The following is an 18,927-nucleotide window of genomic DNA, read 5'->3' on the forward strand; positions in this document are numbered from 1 at the left end:
ATGTTATTAGGGAGAAGCAGAGGAGGTTTTGTAGTGGTGTTTTTTCATGGTTTATGCTCTGTGCCTCCAGTTGTCAGGGTATGTGCTGTAATAATGATTATAGTGAGCTGACTAGAGATTCAATGTGGATTAAGATTCTTTCTACCTTTATTTCTCCAGAATTATTGTTCATTTAGCATAAATGCTAATATTAAAAAGAGTTGCTTGATAATTCCAGAGGTTAGCAAATTCTGAAGTGTCATTTCTAAAGTTCATAGCTAGATGTCGTGGAGGGGTTTCTCTTATTCCTCCTCTGTTAGGGGGAGGTGAGAAATTAATTTGAGGTGGTATTAATTTTTTATAAAATTCTTTATTAAAATTAATATTTACAAATTTGTACCACCCCCAACCACTATGTAATCAGGTTCGTTATGTGCAAGATTATCCAAACAGCTTGAGATATATTCACAGGGATTGATTATTAAATGGAAATATCAAATTATCAACAACTATAGACAGAGAGAAAGATTCCCTTAGGCTTAATGCCTCTTAACAGCTATACTGTCTGCCCAGCAAGGGCTGAAACTGTGTCTGCTCTTAAGACAGAGGTAACTTATATTACAAAGGAATTAAAGCTTGCTTAGGTGTGTTGCTCTTAGGTATTAATCATTAATCACCCTCACGGGATTGTGTCACAGCGTGTGCCCGGTATTCGGGTCTTGGTGAAGCTGGAATCTGTCCCAGCTTGCAGAAGAATGATAAGGTGTTCCCAGTCTCTGGGGTAAACAGGATTTCTCTAACCTTGTCTCCTGGTGTAGTGTCCGGGGATGATCAGCTGGCAGGATTTCCAGGTGCAGGAGAAGGATTTGTCGTCTGTACAGCTAGCAGGCTGTGTTTGTAGGTTTGCAGACTATCTGGAAAGAGTCTGCTGAGCCTAGAATTTTCCAGGCTTACAGGACAGCTGGCAAGCAGGGTCTATGCCGGGCTGCAGGGAGACTTGAGCTCCGTAGATAAATGCAAGATAGCTCTAGGCTTAAGCAGGGGGCTCTTGGCTCCCCATATATGTATGAAATGCAGGCGTGCATGCGCTCTGCTTCTCAAAGGCTTCTCAGACAGGATAACTGCTCCTTGAGATCAATTCGAGAGGGCTGAGCCTCAGTAATGTTTGCAAGTGAGTAAGTAAGGGCCTGACTCTGTGTCTAGGCCATGCAAGCAGGTCTGTGCTGCTACGTGGATCAGAGAGCTGATCTTGATCCTCTGAACCCTCTGAATGCTCTGAACTTCTGAACACGTGGTACTCCTTTGCACTCCTCTTTATAGATTCTGAGCCGAGATTCGTGGCTCATTTAGCCATCTAAAGTGACCAGTCAGGTTGGCAGTAAGTCAAACCTTACCTTAATAGGCAGTAGCTGTTTGCTTGGACCCTCCCAATAGGGGATTACCTGGGTGGACCCCAGGCGTACACAGACTGGGCGTGTGTTTGTTACACAACCTGTTTACTGCCATAGGTCTCTGGCAGAAAAACATGTCCAGGCATGTAGAGGCATAGAGAGGCCTCAGTTTTGGGGCTGCTGCCCCTCCACCACACTAGAATACCAGTAACAAATTAAAGATTGTCTGATGTTCATTGTAGTACATGCCTAAAAAAAACTATGGAAGATCACAGGGTAAAAATGAAATGGAAAATAATATACAGATGAAAATATGACCCTTGTGGCCTTGAGAGCCTCAGTTGGTCAGTGTGCTGCAGTTCTGTATCTCGGTACCATAGGAAGAAACCTCACACCTAAAATTCAGTCCCCACACCAGAGAAGTTGCAGGCAAGACTAACAATGGCTGATTGTTTTAACAGTTGCCAGATCTTACCTGTTAGCTTTGCTATGATATTATATAATCAAAATCCAGACTAATACAGAAAGGCCTCATTCATACAATTTTAAGATGCTATATAGCAAATCCTGTGCCTGTGTGTGAGAGGAGAAGGATCTGATGAGCTGCCAGGGTCTTGATGCTTTTGCCAGGAGGGCTATGCTGTTGTTTATAGTGGAATAACCCTAATTCCCATGTGACGTATTCTGATCAGTGTCAACATTGCTCCCTAACAGGGCTATCTCTGTATTTGACTCAAACAGACTTAGCATCCTTCTTTTATATCAGTTCTGTTTGGCCTCGTCATTTCTGCTCACAAAAATCTTCCAATGAAGAATGTAAAGGCATCTTCTATTTTTGTGCACCTCATTTGCAATTGCCTTGTTACACCCACTCGTTTTTTCCTTTCTTCTGATAGTGGCTGCAATGCAGCTTGCATGGACAGAGAAAGTATGCCTTGCAAAAGCCTAGGTGCTTTCTGAACCACAGTGGACCTTCAGTTTTATCAAATCCCTCTTCTTGTATGCTGGGAACACTCCAAATAAAAAGACTAATCTGTTTTCACAAACAGTTCCTGTGCTGAATGGCAAAATAACATTGCATTAGAGGAGTGACTGATGAAAGAGCTTCGTGCAATACAAAGAGCAGCAAGTACTTTGTGTGCTCTGCTTGGCCCACAGGTGACTTCATTCACATAAAAAAGACGACCCAAAGATTTAAGGAGTAGTAAGGTTTGAAGTGTAGGCACTTTTGTGCCTGGAAGCTTGCGTTAGGGAAGCCTTGGTGTTTAAAATGGGGCAGGAGGCTGGTTGAGTGAATGTTGTTAATTTGTGACACATAGGATATCTGTTTCATTAACCACTAATGAGACCTCTAAAGCATCCCTGGTCTTTGCTGTGACACAGGATGAAGATTTGGTGATCTTGAAACTGTTAATATTTGAGGAGACACTGAGTGAGAACTCATGTGGCTATGCTCAGAGCTGTGTGGACCCCAGCAGGCTCTGCAGGTTGAAAAAGGGATGCACAACACCCAAGGAACAGAAAATGTCTCATCCCTTGTGCGTGATAGGTGGAGCAGCATTTCAGTTAGAAGAGAACTGTGATACTTTGGAAATTGATGGTTTGTCTCCTTTACCTTGTAGATTGGGCTGCAAAACAATTCAGTAACTCACAGGACCAAACACAGCATTGCTCAGCCTACCTGTCCTTCTGTTAAGTTTTGCTTTGCTTTTTGTTTTTCCTGTCTGTCTTGGGTCTGGGAGAGGCAGGAGCTACCTACCACAGATTCATGTGGCCATTTGAAATGCTTTTGCCAGGTTGAGTAAAGAGTGGTGGTGTTGCTGGCACAGGGAAGATGGTGTTCAGTAAAAAAGAACTGAGATCTAGCCCAACAGATTTTCCCATTTGACTTCCACATGTTTGCTTGCCAGAAGGCAGAGATCTGTGGCCTCAGAGTTGTCGAGAAATTCCCACGCTCACACATCCTTGGCAGATCAATAAAACCTCAGCATAGAGCAATTACAGCAAATTGGAAGAAGAAAAATCCTGCCAGTGAGTCAGCAACAGTTGGGAGTGGAGGAGGAGGAAATCCAGGTTACAAAATACAGCAACAGAGAGGCATGGGGTTGCTCAGAAGGTTGTCTCTCTATACTTTGGGTACTAATGTGAATGCTTGGAACAACCCTACAGCGAGTGAGTCAGAATAGTTTCCGAAGGCCTTGCTCTGTAAACTTAAGCTACTAAGAGTTGACTCTGGTTGTCTTTGTTGCAGAAAATAGACTTAGATGTTTCTGGGTGTTAGTAGCATTGCACCAAAAAAAAAAAAAAATCTTTTAATGATTCCATGACTAAATTCACAGTTCAACAAATGTGGTTACAGTCTGATGTGTTTGGCCACACCTCAGCTTCAGCTGAGCTGGAAGGCCATGAGTTCAAAGCAGTTAATCATAGAATCAATCAGGTTGGAAGAGACCTCCAAGATCATCCAGTCCAACCCATCACCCAGCCCTAGTCAATCAACTAGACCATGGCAATAAGTGTCCCATTTCAGTCTTTTCTTGAGCACCTCCAGGGACAGCAGCTCCACCACTTCCCTGGGCAGCCCATTCCAATGGCAAATCACTCTCTGTGAAGAATCACATCATTCAGCTTTGAGCTCAGGAGATTGAACTCCTCATTGATTGATTGATTATTGTATGACTGACAGACTGGAAGATGATTAAGCTGAGTTCATGCTTCTCTGCTCAATCTTGAAGGATTATTCAGCTTGCTATTCTTACAGCTGCCTTCTTTCAATGCACTTTCTCTGCTATAGTGTGAAAAGTTAACTGGCTTCATGGCAAAATCTATGTACCAAATACATGCAGTGGGGACTCAGTTAAAGATAAGATTAGTAGAAGGGACATGATAGCCAAACAGTCTAAATTTTCTGGGGATGAAAAGAACATACTAGAAAGGAGGAATGAATACTGCATGTAGCATATGATGAAGCCAGGGAACAATTTAATTCTTCTTTTTTATGCTCCCACTGCTGAAGCTTTTGTCTGTGAAACGTGTAATAAAAATATATATCTTGTTTCCTTTGTGTTACTTTGACAGTCCAGCATCACTGATGACAAATGGAAGCAAAGTAGCATTTGCAAGAGAAATTTAATTAAATAGGTTCTGATATCTGAAGACAGTACCTAAAATTATTTTGTCATCTGTTTGGTTTCTCTCCCCTCCTTCCCATTTGCTGACTTATTCTCTGCAAGACTTGTCTTGATAAAGTGGTAAATGGCTGCTTGGAAGCCCATTGGTTCCTGATGCTCATTCTCCTGATACTAAAGCAAAAGCTCTATTTCAATTTTGTGAGCTAAACACCAGGCAGTTCCTCTCTCATTAGCTTCCTCCCACTGCAACAGCATTGATTTACAACTCAGTTACCTTAATTTACAGCATGAGAGAAGCTTTTGAAACTGCAGATTAAAATCTGTACTTGGTTGACTCTTTCATTCTTTCTGAATAGCTGTTTTCAGTTGTGTATAGTTTTCTGGAAGGTCATTTCAGTTCAGGCTTTCTGAAAAACAGCAAACACTCTCAAAGTCTGGCAGTACTTGTGTAGCAGTCAAAGACAGCATTGTTCCTTCAATTAAAACAGCACAGACCCCAGTGGCCTTCACCCAATCACTTCTTTCTCTGTGCTGTTCTAGGGGTACCTATTGAACGTCACTATAAAGCAAAAGGCAACTGCACTTTGTTACTGCTACACAACCTACCAGGCAAAACTTTGATTGAAAGACATCCTGTATAGCACTGCTGTTCTTGGTTAAGGAGGCTACAACAGTAACTTTGTTGATAATGACCCTCGTGATGGTTTGTCAGCTATATCTGGTCAGACTGCAAGAACTAGGCAAATGTAGTCTTATTCTTTCCATGTCTTGTTTGCAAGACATGGAAAATGGAAATGTCTATAACTTAGGACAATTGCTACTTAGCAACAGCTAAAAACATCAGTGTGTTATCAAATTAATTCTCATGATAAATGCTAACCACAACACTATATTGGCTACCAGGAAGAAAATTAACTCTATCCCAGCCCAGTCCAGAGCAACTACAAAACAGCATGGCATGCACAGGGTGTCTACTGGTAGCAGTCCCAGCAATGGCCTCATCACTGAATCAGACAGGGTTATTTGTGAGTGTTCTAAATGTAGTTTGCAAGAAAGGAGAACACAAAAATATTTTCCGTTCAAGGGTCCTGCTCATGTCCCATTTATCACAACTGACCTGCACTACTCACTATCTTACACTGTCATGTTCCCTGTGGAACTATGTTCAGTATTCTTGAACAAAAAAGATTTGCAGTGGAATTATGATGCTTCCACTGCAGACTTGAAAATAGTGCTCCTAAATGTTTGTGACTCTATTGAACATGAAATAGATGCATTCAGTCCTATAAATTATAGGTTGAGGATTTTTTCCTCAGCCTAATTAAAAATGTAAACCAAGAGAAGGAAACATCACAGCGTGGTGGAACTGTTAGGAATACACACTGAGAAAGGAATGGTGTTGGCCAAAAAATACTGTGCTTGAACAGAGCAGAGAATAGTGAATGCTAAAAAACAGGCCTTGGTTTTCTCCTTTTCTTCTGTAGCTGGTGTTATTTCACCTTTGTGTAACAAAACCTAATGTCTGTACAAGCTAGCAAAGTCCTAGTGAGAAATCCACTCCCCCTGCCATCTGCTCTCCTGCATGAGCAATTAGGAGGAGGAAACAGGCCCAGCTCAGGAAGAGAGATACAGAGAGCAGGCTAATTCAGGGAGAAAAATATCCCATCAAAACTAGCGACAGGCTGGGAGCAGGGAGATGGATTTCCAGCCTTAGGGAAGTGCAGCATGCAGTGAACGAGGCTGTTCAGAAAACAGCCAGCAGTGCTTGGAATAGGAGAGCTGCAAGAAGAGAGAGCAGAATTCTGGTTCCAAGAAGCCAGTTCTTGCGAGCTGATTGAGTGCTGTTAAGTACAATGGAGTTCTCTAGGCTGCCACTGCAGTTTCTGATTTGTGTGTGGGGTTTTGTTTTTGTTTTTGTTTTTGTTTTTTGAGGTGTTCTGCATCAGATGTGCAGCAGGATTGAAGACATGGTTGCCTTCAGAGCAAACCTCCTCTCAAAGTACCTTATTTGTATTTGCAGAGTATCTCAGTCTTGTATTCAGCTGATCCATATCCTTTTGCAGTTAACAGTTTCATGCCACCCTTTATTGCTCAGAGCACTCCATGTGACCTTGTGGGATATCCAGAAACAAATGCCAAAGATGTCCTGCACAACATGACCTTCTTTCTATTTAACATTGACTGTTCGTGTAAAGGAAGATGTTAGTAGCATTGCAGGAAATCAGAGCTTCCATCTGTAGCTCTAGTTTATGTGCTGTGGGTTCACAGATAGATGAAGGATCTTTATCACACGTGCTTCTTACTGACTGTAAAGCCATATTTCTTGTGAGGGAACCTGGAACCACAGAAATGCCAGACCACAAATGTGGTATGCTTCTAGTGAAAGCATTTGTAAGTCGCCTTATAGGCGACTAACCTAACCTGTGTCTCTGCAAATTCTTTAAGCTAACTCAGCAGTATTATGGCTCTTTTCTAGTAATGTGGAAGATGGCCTTGAGTGACTTTGCTTGTACAGTACATATCATATGCATATATGTCATATGCATAGGACATACAATAAAATACTGCGTCCTGGTCTCAGAGCTGTGGTAGTAAATGCAAGACTCAAAAGGCAAGGTTTTGGGAAAGACTGTTGTTACTGCTTCTTTGAGACCCTAAATTTGATTTGAGATGAGAGTGGCAAATGCTGAGACACTTGTACGTGCAGGGCCAAATTCTCTGATGCTTTGTCTCTGGGAGGTATTCCAATACACACTGGAAAAGAGGAACTCCAACTCTGTTTGTGCATGCATGAGCATACAAATGGTTGTATTCACATATCTTCTTGTACTGCTGGAGAGCAGCCAGGAAGAAAAAGAGCTGGGGGTCCTGGTAGATAGTAGCTGAACATGAGCCAGCAGTGTGTCCAGGTGGCCAAGAGAGCCAATGGCATCCTGGCCTGCATCAGGAACAGTGTGGCCAGTAGGACAAGGGAGGTTATTCTGCCCCTGTACTCAACACTGGTCAGGCCACACCTTGAGTACTGTGTCCAGGTCTGGGCTCCTCAATTCAAGAGAGATGTTGAGGTGCTGGAATGCGTCCAGAGAAGGCCAACAAAGCTGGAACACAGCCCTGTGAAGAGAGGCTGAGGAAGCTGGGGGTGTTTAGCCTGGACAAGAGGAGACTCAGGGCTGATCTCATTGCTGTCTACAACTACCTGAAGGGAGATTGTAGCCAGGTGGAGGTTGGTCTCTTCTCCCAGACAACCAGCAAAAGAACAAGGGGACACAGTCTCAAGCTGTGCCAGAGGAGGTATAGGCTGGATGTTAGGAGCAAGTTCTTGCCAGAGAGAGTGATTGGCCATTGGAATGGGCTGCTCAGGGAGGTGGTGGAGTCACCATACCTGGTGGTGTTCAAGAAAAGACTGGATGAGGCACTTGGTGCCATGGTCTAGTTGATTGGACAGGGCTGGGTGCTAGGTTGGACTGGATAATCTTGGAGGTCTCTTCCAACCTGGTTGTTTCTACGATTCTATTATACTAATGACATTTCCATCACTTCCCTCAGTCATGTAACACCCCTGCCTGTGTGCACACTGATTTTTCTGACATACAATTTGAAAGCCCTGTTTTAGGGGGAAAATTTTCCTAATTTGTGTGTGTGTATTTTTTCAGTCCCTCCTAGTGGCAATTTTTTTCCCAGTCTCCAGACGGCTTTTCAGTATATGACATATGTGTCTCCATTCTATATATCTACTCTTTCTTGTAACCCATGATTTATTTGGCTCTACTTTTATTTTGCTACCTCTATGTAAGGTTGAAGTAGTTTGGCAAAAGGGAAGGCTTTCAGAAGTCTCACTGTAATTCCTTTCTTCTGCAATAACCAAAGCAGAATGTGCATATTTTATCTCCTCTCACCTTTACCTCACCCTTGTGGCTCCTGCTGATTATTTGAACTTTTATTTAATGCAGTAAGTAATGTGTTGTAATAAACTAATTCTTGGTTCACTTTCTTCCTTCATTAATGCAGGAAAGTCTTTGTTGTTCAAAGAGGTTATGTATCTGTGAGGTTTCACACAACTCCTTGAAAAGAAGCTCTAAATAGTGTAAGCAAATCAATTCCCCCACCCAAATAAAGTGGAAGGGAATGTAGGTGGTGTTCTACTTGCATACCTATCCCTCTCTTTTGTGCCGGTAGAATTCTTTTCATGACTGACTGTGGTGGATACCTAGAACACATATCCATCACATGACCTAAGCACCTGCCCAAATGCCCATTTTGGCCACCCCATCCCGCTTCTACCCAAATGGAAGAAGCAGGAAAGAAGACAAATGCTTTGGCACCTCTCAGTCTATCACAGACTCCATATTTGGCCTAGTTTTTCAGCTTGCTTTGTTGCTTTGTTTTGTGATGAACACAAGTCAGGATCCTAGGCCTGTGCATCTTCCTGGTTTGGAGAAATAATTCAGGGTTGGTTCTAGGGCTGGTTTTACCTGTTGCTATCGGTCAAAGACACTCGCCAAAATGCTTAACCCCCTAGCAAACTGCTTGTTTGCTGCTGCTGCTTTTGTTTTGTTCACTACCCATTTGCCTTACCTGTCCCTGTGCGCCACCACACTTTGCATTGCGCTTTAAGTGGGGACTTGCCTATGACTGCAGCCTGACCCTGCCTGAGCGAGCCTGAAGGTAAGTAACGACCTAGCAATGAGTTTCCACATTGAGACTTGCCAGCCTGCCGTGCCAGCCCAAGTACACAGCACTCAATCGCACTGCTCCAGCCTGCAAACCTGGACCAGGTGGCTGCTGACCACCTGATGACTTCCTGAGAGCCACGGAAAACCTCTCTCGTGTCCGTGGGCCTCCTCAGATGGCATGCTGAATTTGGACTGAACAAGCAGGACAGCTCCATTGCATCATTACCACCTGAAGTCCACCACCTGCCTTTCACTATATATGTTTTCCTGCTTATGCTTTTGGAGCGCAGATATTGAGACTTCTGACCAGTGAGTACCCGAACTCTCTTTACTCAAGTTTGTAAAGGTTTATGCTTAACCTTTCAGCGGCAGTTTGTGCTGCCAGTCTCTCCCCTTAGAAATGTTTCTAAAGACTTTTGCTAAATTATTTGACTGTATATATACACATTCTGCTAAACAGTTTTACCAACCGCATCGTAGAATCTGTCTGTGTTAATTGTAGGTAAGCTTGGGGAAGTTTTCTTTGCATAATTAATAAATGTTTTACATCAGCCTCATTACAATTCACTCCCAACCCAGATTCAAACCCCTCCTTAACACTGACATTCCCAAGATTTGGCTTTTTTCTTTATTTTTTTATTTGTGGTATTAGAACCAGAGAGCTTTAACAGAGAGTAAGGTCTTCTCTGTCATCATCCTCTGCATCCTGGGAATAAGCTGCTTCTGTAAAATACAAAGTGTGTTATTTTTCTCCTCTTCCTTGAAGCAGAAGGTGTTTTGATTAATTTTTTTTCTCCTTCTTAACAACTGGCAGTACATAATCTGCGACAGTATCTGTCTGTCTAGTGACCACAGTGAATTTCCTTGTCCCTTAATGGCTTGAAAGCCTGGAGGACTTAGACATGTCACAAGTCATTAAAATGTAGAAGCTTCATCTACCCACAGTGGTTCCTGTTGATCCTTTTAGCTTTCACTACAGTGAAGAATCTTGAGTGTTCTCCTTCTTTCTTTAATTAAACCAGGCAGAAGACTTCTCCGTGAGGTTCTGTCTGTTGAGTTTCACACATTGCTTTATTTGAGTAAACAGACCCCATAAATATGTATGGTGAAGAAGTCCCAGCAAAAATAAATTGTTGCAGCTCTTTTTCAGAAAATATAAATAAAATGTAGTGCTTAGTGTGCAGATGTACTGGGGGTGTATTGCAAGGTGGCTTTGAACTTCTGCTCTAAGTCAAATATTGGGTAATGGAATGGGTAGAAACTGCCCAGCAATGCTTACAATGAGAGAACAGGTGCTATTGCCACAGCATTTGGGGCTCTTAGTGTTAGCTTCCCTTCTCTGTGGGGTCTCTTGGAACCTACTGAACCAGAGAAGAGAAAATAAGCTTGTGGGGAAAACAGCATTTGGCTGAAATATTTAAGGGTATCTGGGAAAGAGTCCTGGGGATGGAAGGCATAGAAATCTTTTAACGTGTCCAGATATACTCAGCCCAAAAACATGAGGAGCTGCAGAGAAATACACCAAAGACATATAAATTTGAAACCCTTGAAAATGGGAAATTCATCCATCTTTTTATCACTATGTCATTTAAGCAGGAGGTCATTCAGGCACCATCAAAAGTAGAAAGAATGAGGAAATAGGGAAGCCATCATGGTAGAGACCTGTGCAGGCAGTCTGAGCTGAAAGTGTTCACTTTTTCAGGAGATATAGTTACTATGTGTTAAATATATTTGCAAGATAGTGCTGGAGAAAACCAGTGAAGATGATGGGGTGTCATTGCCCACCACTTGTGCTGTATGGTGTGTCCATATAACATGCATTTTTGTCGTGGAGGACCTATAAGCCCAAAAATAGGCTTATATATGCCTTGCCCTGCCTGGACATGTTTTTCTGCCCATAATCAATGGTAAACACATAACGAGCACAAAGGGGCACAATAGGCCTGGTGCCATAAAGTCTGGCCTGCCCAGGCTTTAGGTTGTGTAATGTGATTGTGTAAGCCCCCACGCACCCAGATCATGTTTACTGGGTGCTAGGCCCATGTTATCCCCATATTTGGAAGGTCCAGGCTTGTGGATTTTGCCTATTATGGTATGGTTGCCTAACTGCCAAGCTGATTAGTCATTTTGGTGGCCAATGGGCCATTAATCTCAGCCCACATTTGATAAATAGAGATACACAGGTGAACAATGTGCTCACTCGTGCTCATTATTATGCTTAAGCCTGCCTGTATCTATGGAGCTCAGTCTCCCGTGCACCCTATTGCCTGCCCACTGCTTTATCACTGCCTGGTAAGCTTCACTACCACCGAGTTACCAGGAGCAGACTCTGCATTGTCTGCATGCAATCGGCCTATATGGCCAGTGTTACATCATACTCCTCCTGCACCTGAGGTCCTGCCTAAGAATCCATGAACAGAGCATCCAGAAGAAGCCAGGAGACAAGGGTGGAGATTGCATCCTTCACCAGGAGAATAAGGTCAGAGACTGTCCTTTCCCCAGAAGCCAGGAAGATTCCAGCCTCGACGACCACAGGCAGAGTTCCCTGAAGAACTGGACACTTGTAATAGGCTGTGACATAGCCCCGGAGGGTGATTGATAATTAGTAAGAGCTTGTGAGTAAATGCTTTAATGCTTCTGTAATTTCTATCGCCTCCTGCTACTGCTGAAAGAGCTTCAGCCCACCTATTGGGCAAGCAGCATATTGACCCCAAGCAGTATTTGCCACGGGGAAATTTCTCTCTCTGTTTATAGTTTGAATGTCTGCTAGTTATTAACAAGTTAACGTTTGATATTATACCTAGAATGTCTTTCATAACCATGTAGAACAAATATTAATATTAAAATACAGTGGTAGGGGGTGGTGAGAGTTCAGAATATTTAAGTTAATAAATATATATATATTTATAGAATATTCTCTCACACCAATTAGTTTCTTCCCTCCGCCACAATTGGCATAGGTGACAGAATACCCCTCCATGACAATTGCTGTAGTCAGCAGGATTTCACAATGACGGAGACATTGCATAAACTGGGATATAATATCACAGGTTATGGGCTAGAATGGGCAGCTAAAGATTGCTGCCAGCCCAAAATCTTATTTGCAAAGCTAGCAAAAGACACTCGGGAAAAATCACGTGTTAATCCTGGCTACCTGTGTAGCACAGACACAGAGCTAAAATCCACAGATGAAAAAAATCTCAGCCTAGAGAGAGAGAGAGACTGAAAATCTGAAATTTCAAACTCAGAGTTTTTTTTACTTGCTCTCTTTATGCATCAGTAGCTCCAAGCCCAGGAAGATCTGAACTGCACTAGTATGCTTTCCTACACGAGGGAGCTGACCCTCTCCCTTACACAGTAACACAGCCAGGGTAGGATACAGGCATGAACTGCTGTAGACCCCCTCACATGGTGCTAAGTGCCCCACAGACATACCCCACAAAATGTTAGGGGTGACTGACTTATTCATTCCCAGAAAACTATCCTCAAAGAAGTGCAGGCTATTTCCAAAATTACCCTTAGCTATGTTATTTATGATACACCAGAGGAGATACCAAAGGTAGCATGTGGGAACAGTGGCCAATACCTATGGTGCCCTGCTATGTCATTTGATCCTTGCAGTTCTGCCTGAGCTTTCTCTCTAATTCATTCCAGCCTGTTGCTGCTATCCCCTTCTCCTTTAATATGCCTTGAGAAAGGCATTTAGCTATCAGTGTCAGGGAATATATTCGTATTTTGGCTCTTTTCTCAGTCAGGATGTAATTCTAAATTAAAACATGACATTTCTCTTAATGTTTTATTTAGCTTCATTTTACAGCCTTATGAGAAGCCTTTTATTTGATTCCCATACACCTGGGAAGTGAGCTGTACTTAAATTTAGTGGTTTCTTGCCCACTACAGACTGCTATTTGAAATACTCCCCTGCGGTGTGTGCACTTGCAAAATAATTTATTCCCTCACTTTTCTGCCACATAGTGCAAGGCTCCAATCACCTCCAATGAAAGGAGCCTGTATGGCTGCACCAGAGTACTTCTCCATCACCTGCCTTCCATCCTGCTGGTTCACTGCTACCCTCCCTCCCTCTACACCTTTATTATGCCCTGTCCTTCTTCCTCTCATCTCATCCTGACCGTTGAAATGTCTTGGCTTTTGTGATAATGTCAAATACGCCTCTCTCCAGAGGCCAACTGGGCTGCCATGGCTCGTGTTGTGGCACAAATGTGAGTAGTTGATATCTTTGCATCATGCAGAAAAATGTGTCCATCCATCCTGCTCATCCATTTCTTTGAGGGAAATCTTTTCATACCTTATTTCTTTATCCTAAGGATGTTTCCCTCTAGAGCCAGTAAAAGGAATAGACCATTTTTAAAAACAATGATGATTAGTTGCCAGAATTCATAATCCCATCCATACCCTCCCCATAAAAGCAGAAGTCCTTTGCTGTTAGAAAACCGAAATGAGCATTTAATCAGAACATCTGTTTTGTTTTCTACTCTTAGAAGCTAATTTTAAGTGGTGTTTAAAAGGAGGAAAGGGAGAACTCAACAAAAATTTATTCCAAAATCCTAGTTTCCTTTTCATAATCACTCAAAAGGTACTGTTGATATTTTGTAACAGAGTACTGCTTTGAACTTCAAACCTCTGTGGTAAAGGCAGGAAGCCAAACTGACCTTAGTTGGATGTGTCAGGGAAAAAAAATTCAGGGTCAAAAATCAGCTACCTGTATTGCACTGCTAGAGAACCAAAGGAGAAGTCTGTTTCTTATGGCTGCTCTAAGCTCTGAACTTGGAGGCTTGATGCAGTTGTTCAAGAAGGGCTCAAACAAGATCGGTAGGACTCAGAGTAGGAAATTTGTAGTAGTAAAATTTTCACATTGGTAGTAAAAATCATCCTTGACCAAGGGCAATGGGAGTAAGTGCTTCTCCTTTTAGTTGAAAACAACTCATAGATCTGGTTATGACTGGGTCATCTAGATCATTGTCTATAAAGAAATAGCAAGTGGCTACTCAGAAAGGCAGAGAGGGAAGGGAAAGTCTGGAAATTTCCAAGATATTTGGGATATGTGTTTAAGAGGATACAGTCCTAAGCTATGACTTCAGAGTCTGCTATTAGGTTGAATGGCCTCAGGGTACAGCCTTTATCCTTTCAGTCAGAACAGTGGATAATAAAAATGGAAAACTCTGCTTAGAAAAGATGGCCTTTCTGGTGTGATATATGGAGGTAGGGATTAAAACCAGATTTTGTGGTGCAGTAACAGATCTGAAAAATATGCTTGAAATGCTGAAAAGCACTGAGAATTCAGCAGGATTACAGGAAACAAGCAATATAAAAGTTGCTGAAATAAAAAAGTTTCTTTCCTTCTCTTTCTTTGTTAGATTTAGTCCTACAAATTTAGACCTTGCAAATTTAAACTTGTTTAGAAAGTAAAGTCACAGATCTGTATCGAACTTTCAGGTGTTTTTTTACCTGCCTTTGTACCCGTGTTTAGTTGCTGCTGCCATTTTTTTAACTGCATTATATGTTGAAATACAAATTATGTCATTTCAGAGTGTAGGTATTCTTTTGCAGCTCCAAACATCAGCTCCCAGGGGTTGTTTTTTTCATATACTTCAGGCTTCTCCTTCTATTATAAAGCCAGAGGGAAGAAAGATTGGAATGGGCTGTCTGGGGAAGTGGTGGAGTCACCACCCCCGGGGGTGTTTAAAAGGTGACTCGGTGGGCACTTAGTGCCATGGTTTAACTAATTAGAAGGCTTAGGTGATAGGTTGGACTGGATGATCCTAGAGGTCTTTTCCAACCTGGTTAATTCTGTGATAGTCCTGAGAGAATGAGATGGCTTCTCCCACACCAAGGGAGTTCTGGCAACAGGACTTTGTGGAGTCCAATACAGGGCTTTCCATTTAAATTTTTTGTAACTGATCTCCCATACTCCTCATCCAAAAGTGCCTAAGCTTTCATTAGCAAACAGGTTTCTGATAAAAAATGTTGTGTTTCTTTTGCATTTGCCCCATGGGACTTGCTGTTAAGTCAGTGCTGTAAACATATGGCCGTGGCCAGCCACAGCAGTGATCCTCAGAGACATTCCAACAGCTACGTGGGATATCTGCTATTGTGAAATCTGCTGTACAGGCTGGTGATTTCTATGCTTGAGCACCTGAAGTTGTTGCTCTGCAAAATTGATGTGGAACAGATGAGCTTAAAACAAAAGCTCAGAAGCAAGTCTGGAATCTGTCAGAGCATGTATTTTGGTTGTTGTGGATATACATCACCTATCCTACAACCAGTGCTTATGCAAAGCAGTGATTCACAGTGAGACTTTGCCTCTGAAGGTATGACCACTCAGCCCTTAAGTATTTTCTAGGAAGGAAAACCCAAACCCACACACAGTGCCCTACGGGGTGATTTCCTCCAGCACACTCTCCAATCCTTTTTGTAGTTGCCTGGCAACCGGGGAATGGAGGAGGAGGGAAGAGGAGGAGGATGCGAACACATGAAGGCACATGAAGCAGCAGCTTATCGCTTGCAAACTGGCCAAATCAGCTCTTGGTTGTCTTGAGCTGCTCCATTGAAATAGGTCATCTGCTCTGGCCCGGTTTAGGTAGTCGCCTGCCAAAGGTAAGAATGCTGATCCTGCTTTGGTTTTACATGAGTTCCGTCCTAACATGAATCTTTTGGTATTACCAGAACTGTTCTTGAATGGGGATAAGTGAGGTAAGAAACCAGACTGGGTCAGTGCACAGAGCTTACCTGTGGTGTCTCAACTACACAGGGTTATTGAACAGTGCCCCTAGACTCAATGGAAGCCAAAGACACTCAACTGTCCTCTCTGAACATGATGTTTAAGCACAGATTTTGTACTAGATGTTCTCCTCTGTTGTCAAAAGAGCAAAACACTCTGGAAGATTTTTTTTTTTTTTCTAGTTCAAGAAAGCTAAGAAAGAAACAAACAAAAGGGCAGAAGTTTCCTTCTCCAGTTAAACATGTCTGGTGCAGGATTTGCAGTTTGGATGAAAATAATCTTAGAGGCAACAGGAATGGGAGAGAAAGAAGTCAAAGCTGACCTCTATGAGTTGCAAGCTACTAACATGAATCTCAGTTTCTGGTGAGTGTCTTGGTCAACAGCTATCCATTCTGTCTTTAGCTCAATGTTACATGGATCTCTCTAGAGTAGAATAACTTATACAGGAAGTATAATGATAGTGTTTCTTCTCAATGGCTAAGGAACTCTTGGTGCCTTTACTTTCTGCCTGGAGAGGACTCAGAAATGAGTCTCCATTTTTTTCAGGTTTGAGCCCTCTGTTTCCTGCACCCTAAACAAGTGCCAGAACCTTTGTAGTATTGCCTCTGCTGATGTGGAACTAGGGCATGTCTCTTTTCTCTAACCTTTAGGAGAGAGAAAGCTGTCCCGTCAGTACACAAGAATATTATTTTCACCTTGGAAACTTCCACAGCCTAGGAAAAATATTTTGCAGAACACATCAGTTTATCTGGCAAAGAAGTGGTGTGCTTGTAATTTTAAAGTTCATTTGGTTGCTATTAAATAGGTTCTTACTCAAAGATCCTCATGGAAAAATATGATATTTGCCTTTTCTTGTGTTATAATAGCACAGTAGGATAACATACGGCTTCTTAAGACCTCATATTGCTGTGATGTTTGAGATGGCAGGAAGTCACTGCAACCACTAAACTAATTATAGAGGAATGTTACTGGAGTAAAGAATGCCAGTAGAAAAGTTGTTCTTGATTTTCTTGTGGATTTGTTTTCACGGGGTTTTTTTTGGTTGTTTTTATTCGCTGCTTGGTTGGGATTTTTTCCTAGATTAAGACGTGCCTAGAAGGTCTTGACAGCTTTATTAAAATAACAAATCACTACTGCCAAAGAATCATAGAATGAACTGGGTTGGAAGGGACCTTTAAAGGTCATCTAGTCCAAACCCCTATGAAAGCAAAAATCTTTTAATTAGGAGAATGTTTGGGACACTGTTTTCAGTGGACTGATTGTATGCTTCTTACAGAGATCATCATACACATATGCAGTAGTGTCCAAGCCCCAGGGCAATGTCTCAGTCTGACTAGGTAAAATGCAGCTTGTCCAAAAAGCATCTCCCTTCAAAAAAAAAAAAAAAATAGAATCACAGACATTTCTAGGGAGCCTGTTCCTGTTCTGTTGTGCACTGCCCTTTACTACTTCTCTCTCTCTCTTTCTCTTTTCCTCAAATTTATTTCTGTGGAACCTGCCGCTTGAATGCCTCTGCTGCCATGATGCCGTGCCCAAAGCATATGTGCCAGACTGACAGCTGTCAAAGAGAATGTTACAGTACATTCAGCATGAAGAAATGCTCATGTTAACTTCTCATCTTTGCCATGCATTGTGAGCCAAAATCAAACCTATGTGGCTTATGTGCAGCTGAATCTACTACTGCTGCTATGATGTCATTAATAAATGTTTTGGTGAAACAGCAAAGAAGGCCAGGGAGGGGCATGGAAAGATATTGCCAGCCTGGTTTGTGAGTAGATAAACAGTGAAGGACTTGTTTTATGTTCAATCCAAATCAGAGGTTGGATCTTATTATCATTGTATAAAAGTGGCACAAGGAAGACTCCATCACGAAATTGATGCTTCCAACCTGAGGTGCTATAAAATTGCCACAATATCCCAAGTAAGACAGACTGACAATCAGTCTTGGAACTCAGAGGGTGAACAGGGCATTAGATATGGGGGTGTTTATACCTTGATGATGCATACTTGTTTATTAGTGGCTTTTTCCCTTGCTTTCTAGAACTTTTGGATCTGTGTAGTATGCATGCTTTTGTCCTGGCAAGTATCCTACTTGGAGTTCAACACTCAATACAATCATTTCTCTCCCTAAATTCCTCAGTTGCATCTTGTTGTTTATTTGGTTTGTGTTTTGGTTTGGTTTGATTTTTTTTTTCTTTTCACTAAACACACTTCCTTTCATCTAGGGCTGAAGGGGGAAAGGGAGAAACTTTCACAGTTTACTCCGTTTGCCTGTGTGTTTAATTTTCTCTTTGAATATGCTCCCACTTATTGTTCCTTTCCTGGCTAATGCCCAGAGAAGCATCATTTCAAAAGACAAAACCAAAGCTTACTACAGCAATAAGTTGTCTGTTCAAAAATAATTATGAGGAAGGAGGAATCTTCCATGGAAACTGTAAAGCTTTCTGATTTTTTCCCAAATAAATGTTCTTTGTTTTCATCCAGAAATCCTTCAGCTATTGCAGCTGAGAAACAAAATGCTTCACTGCAAAGTTTCTACTAAAATAGTGATTTTCTTAGTAGGCTTGCAACAGAAAAATATGTTCATCTGGAAAAAAAAACAATTGCACAACAAATCAGCTTTTATAGAAAGTATTGAACAATCCTAAAAGGATGTAATTCCTGCAAAAGAACTTTGCCTGTAGCCTGTCTTTCATTTGCTCATCTTGTCAGCTGATTCTGACACCGTTTATCTTGCGTTTTGTCTTACCATTTTGTTCTTTTACGTGTTTAACTCATTTATTGGGGTTGGCAAAAACTGCTCAGGTTACTTCCATTTTCTCCCTCCCCATCTATTCTGTGAAAGTTGTCATTCATCTTAACTGGATTGTGGAGTCACAATCTGCCTTCCTATTCAGTGCTTGTCTACACTGAAGCCTCCTGTCGCTTCTCCCACACTGCCTTGCATGCGTTCATGTACTCCTGCCACTTCTGTGATTGCTCTTTGGATCTCTAAGCTGAGCACCTTTCACCAG

General features: G+C 42.1%; 1 protein-coding gene across 7 annotated transcripts in view; it reads left to right on the plus strand.

Annotated features, from left to right (window-relative positions):
* The window catches only part of SYN3 (synapsin III), a 276,823-nt gene that overhangs the window by 42,262 nt on the left and 215,634 nt on the right, over nt 1-18,927 (plus strand). For 4 of the 7 annotated variants that reach the window (XM_064155370.1, XM_064155371.1, XM_064155368.1 and 1 more), the window contains exons 1-2: nt 15,650-15,789; nt 16,096-16,276. The exons of 2 other annotated variants lie outside the window; for them this stretch is intronic. The gene's annotated coding sequence lies outside the window, so the exon portion shown is untranslated. Of the gene's footprint in view, nt 1-15,649; nt 15,790-16,095; nt 16,277-18,927 lie in introns of those variants that run through there. One more of the 7 variants, XM_064155369.1, reaches the window with a different exon arrangement.

This window comes from Pogoniulus pusillus, chromosome 15, assembly GCF_015220805.1.
Source record: "Pogoniulus pusillus isolate bPogPus1 chromosome 15, bPogPus1.pri, whole genome shotgun sequence".
NCBI classification, from domain to species: Eukaryota; Metazoa; Chordata; class Aves; order Piciformes; family Lybiidae; genus Pogoniulus; species Pogoniulus pusillus.